At 44.6% G+C, this 4,413-nt stretch overlaps 1 pseudogene; it reads right to left on the reverse strand.

Annotated features, from left to right (window-relative positions):
* Nucleotides 1-2,956: 2,956 nt before the first annotated feature.
* LOC124556894 lies at nucleotides 2,957-3,074 on the reverse strand (annotated as a pseudogene).
* Nucleotides 3,075-4,413: the final 1,339 nt, after the last annotated feature.

Genomic DNA, 4,413 nt, shown 5'->3' on the forward strand with positions numbered 1-4,413 from the left:
AAACATCAATACCAAAAAGGTACCTGTGACACAAATGAGCAGTGTACAACAGACATGACCATACACTGGTGATTGGAAATATGGTATACGAGATCTGAATTAGAGAATTCAGCAAGACCTACACGTGCTAACATAAGCGGCTTCAAACGTCTTTTGACAGTGGGCCAACCATCTACCAGACATATCAGATGAACGCACAGACCAACGAAACAATGCGAGCGATAGTTTTCCAAAAATGAATTGAAAATGCATCCATACATGTAATAGGGCCTTTACTGTTGAAATATTTCATGGAGGGTTACCAGGAAAGGTAATTTCTCGAGCTCCAAAATCCTGATGCATTGATTGTCTCCAGTATACAGGAACAGAGAGCGTATGTTATATGAAATGGTCATACGAATCATCACACTTATGGTGAGGTCCGCCATGTCACACGACAACGCAGATTGTCATACTGAAGCCACCGAAGCAACAGCTGACACATATGCAGCACAGACTATAGGACATTTTGAAACTAGATTCGTCAAAACCACTACGCTTTGGCATATCAGCATGGCAGCGGTAGTGTTCATATGTTCTTTTCCGTATTACGTTTTTTTTTCCTTTTTTCGTCACTGTCGTTACATATTCGTTCCTCGATGTGTACAGCCCTCTCCTATCCACGGAGCGAGGTAACACAATGGTGAACACTGGACTCGCATTCGGGATGGTCGTGGTTCAGTTTCTCGTCTGTAATATAGATTTAGGTTTTTAGTGGTTTCCCTAAATCGAAACCGAGCAAGGTGGCGCAATGGTTAGCACACTGGACTCGTATTCGGGAGGACGACGGTTCAATCCCACGTCCGGTCATCCTGAGTTAGGTTTTCCGTGATTTCCCTACATCACTTCAGGAAAATGCATGGATGGTTCCTTTCAAAGGGCACGGCCGATTTCCTTCCCCATCCTTCCCTAATCCGAGCTTGTGCTCCGTCTCTAATGATCTCGTTGTCGACGGGACGTTAAACACTAATTTCCTCCTCTTCCGCCGGCCGAAGTGGCCGTGCGGTTAAAGGCGCTGCAGTCTGGAACCGCAAGACCACTACGGTCGCAGGTTCGAATCCTGCCTCAGGCATGGATGTTTGTGATGTCCTTAGGTTAGTTAGGTTTAACTAGTTCTAAGTTCTAGGGGACTAATGACCTCAGCAGTTGAGTCCCATAGTGCTCAGAGTCAGCCTCCTCCTCCTCCTAAATCGAAAATGTTGGGACGGTTCCACTGGAAAGTACAATGCCGATTTCATTCCTCAGGCTGAGTTCATGCTCCGCCTCTAACCAACTCGTCGTCGACAAAATGTAAAACCTAAATCTTTTTTCTACCCATTGGTTCTAAACACGCTTCCTATAAGTATCAGAGCAGCATGCGCCGTACGAGCCAGTGCGTCACGCCATAATAACATCTATTCCCAGAGATCGATCATTCCATCCCATTCGAACTCACCTGCTGATACTCCACCCCTTGGAGTCAACGAGTCATGGCAGTATTTACTTTACCACTTAGTTTCAGGATTCCCCACAATCTGAAAGTGGTATAACACAAACTTACCCTTCACAAATTTTAGTATATTTTAGATCTGTCAAACAAGATCTGTCAAAAGGATTTACCTTTTCCACCCACTTTGAGAGAGTTGTGAGTTACTCTCAGATTCATGTTTTAACAGTCAAGTTTTGTTATGTGTCCTAATCAATACTGAGAGGTGTTACTATGAAGAAGTGCAACGATCGTAGAATTTACACTGTGCAAAGAATTAAAGCATCAGTTCTTGCGAAACGACGTAATTGTCTCCCATTCCAACGCATAAGTTTGAAATTGGCTCAAAGTTGATTACAATCTTTCTCTGCACAGATCTAAAAACGTGGAGCTCTGCGACGGTATCCTCGGGTTCGCAGACGCTTCAAACAGGAAGGTGTCGTCAACATACATGCTGAAAAGAGACCAGAGATCAGACGTTCATGTGATGTGTGAAATGGGTTAGTGATGTCACATTGACACCAAATTTCACCACAATTATGCCCAATGCCACTGCGGCTTGTCACGCGGTTTGAAGGTCGTCACAGCCCCTCTTACTCACATTTCACCCCTTATTTTGACACCTCTGTGATGGATGTCAGAACCACGAAGCCCAGGGTACAAATTGCGCGGTTTACTTACGAGTGGCCTCAGGAAGTGGCATAAAGAGCGTGGATGAACCACTCCTTTCCTTCGGACGTTGATTCCCATACGTTCCGCGATCGAAACCGACAGTTCACAGTGCGATGAACAAAATGATGACATTCTTGACATCCTTTGGGCGATTCAACCCTTCTCGGCGGACCTCACGGAGCTGTAATTAAACTGAACTAACCGCATCCCTTTGTAGTGCAAGGCAACCGCAATTTTTGTTTTGGTGTACAGGTTGGAATCACTAGAGACCGTTAAAACCATTCCACGAAATTTGAACGTGATCCGAAGCAAGTGTCCTTATGCTTTTTCAGAGCTGTTTCATTACCTCCTGTGGTGTTATCATGTACGAGTGGGACACTGATACATGTGTAAATAAAACGGCGAAGGATCTTTGTAACTTCGCCCAGTCTGGTAAGACTATAGGTTTTTTTTTTTTTTCAGTTTCAACATGTTGTTGACAGGAAACAGCAAAGCGTTTCGTAACGAACCTGTTAAGAGTTGCAATAATTATACCTGAAGACTAATTTCAGACCTTAAAAACTAAACTAAACTCCGGCTGAACAGGCCTCGAAAGATCTTAACGGTGTTGACCGACCGCCGTGTCATCCTCAGCCTACAGGCGACACTGAATGCGGATATGGAGGGTCGTGTAGTCAGCACACCGCTCTCCCAGCCGCTGTTAGTTTTCGTGACTGGAGCCTCTACTTCCTAATCAAGTAGCTCCTCAATTTGCCTCACAAGGGCTGAGAGCACCCCGCTTGCCAACAGCGCTCGGCAGACCGAGCGGTCACCCATCGAATCGCTAGCCAAGCCCGACAGCGCTTAACTTCGATGATCTGACGGGAACCGGTGTTACCACTGTGGCAAGGCCGTTGCAATTTCAAACCTTACAGGTTCATTTTCAAACCTGGCGTATTGTGCCTGCACTGAAAGTGCCTAATCTTAGTAATGGACTCCGAAATGCCAACACATGCTTTACAAAATGTTTGCAGAATGAATATCACAATCTACACGTGCCTCTTAGCAAGTCAGGATCAAATTCAGACTCAAAATCAAACTTTCAAATTCAGACCCAAAATCAAACTTTTTACTTGATTCTGACTTGCTAAGATGCACGTGTGGATTGTGACATTCATTCTGCAAACATTTTGTAAACCACGTGGTGCCACTTTGATGTTCGTTATTAACATCAGACACTTTCAATGCAGCATCAATAGGCCAGGCTTGATAATGAACGTTTAAGATTTGAAACTAGTCACCAAATATAAGTACTGCAACTGTTGACAGATTCGTTAATAAACTATTATTAAAACCCTTGGTGACATTCACCCAAAATTTATTGAGTATTTTGAGAATGTACCTTTACAGAGACAACCTATGAAGTAGTCCAAGGTGTAGGTAAAACTCACTTTCACGCCCAGTTGTCTGTCTGGAGTCGCCTAGTGGTATATCTCATGTTTTCTGTGTAAAGGCACATTTTTAAAATACTCAACAAATGCGAGCGGGAGCCACTAAGGTTTTTGGCGAACTGGGAGTCTTAGAAGGATCCTTTGCCGTTTCATTCACACCTGTGTTAATGACGCACCCCTCCATGATCACACCACACGATGGAGTGAAACAGGAGTACTGAAAAAGCGGAAAGACCCTTTGCTGCTTTGGATCACGCTCAAAGTTCGTCGAATTGTTTTGAACGGTCCCTAGCGAATCTATCACGTACCCAGAGCAAAAATTGCATTTGAACTGCACTCCAGATCACATTCAATGTGGTTACAACTCCGTCGTGTCCGCCGAGAAGGATTTAATCGCTCATGAGGTGTTAACAGTGCCAAATGTTGTCAATAACGTCGTCCTTTTGCTCCCTGCACTGTGAACCGTTGTTTTCATTCGCGAAATGTGTGAGAATCAACGTCCCACGGAAAGCGTTGTTTTCACTGACACACTTTATGCCGTCCCCTAGGGCCTTCTCTTTTTGGTTCTGGACGGCGGTGTGTCTGAAATGCTTTCCTCAGCCAGTCATAGGAAAACCGAGTGATTTCATCCCTGCAGATCGCTGCTCTGACTTTCATCACAGAGGTGTCAAAAGAAGGGGTGAAATATGGGTAAAGAGGGTCTGTGGTTACGTTCCCATCGTGTAACACGCCCACGGTTGCATCAGGCAAAACTGCGGAGAAATTTGGTTCTAATGTGACACCATTAATTCATTTTACACGTCGCAT

This window comes from Schistocerca americana, chromosome X (assembly GCF_021461395.2).
Source record: "Schistocerca americana isolate TAMUIC-IGC-003095 chromosome X, iqSchAmer2.1, whole genome shotgun sequence".
Classification (NCBI taxonomy): Eukaryota; Metazoa; Arthropoda; class Insecta; order Orthoptera; family Acrididae; genus Schistocerca; species Schistocerca americana.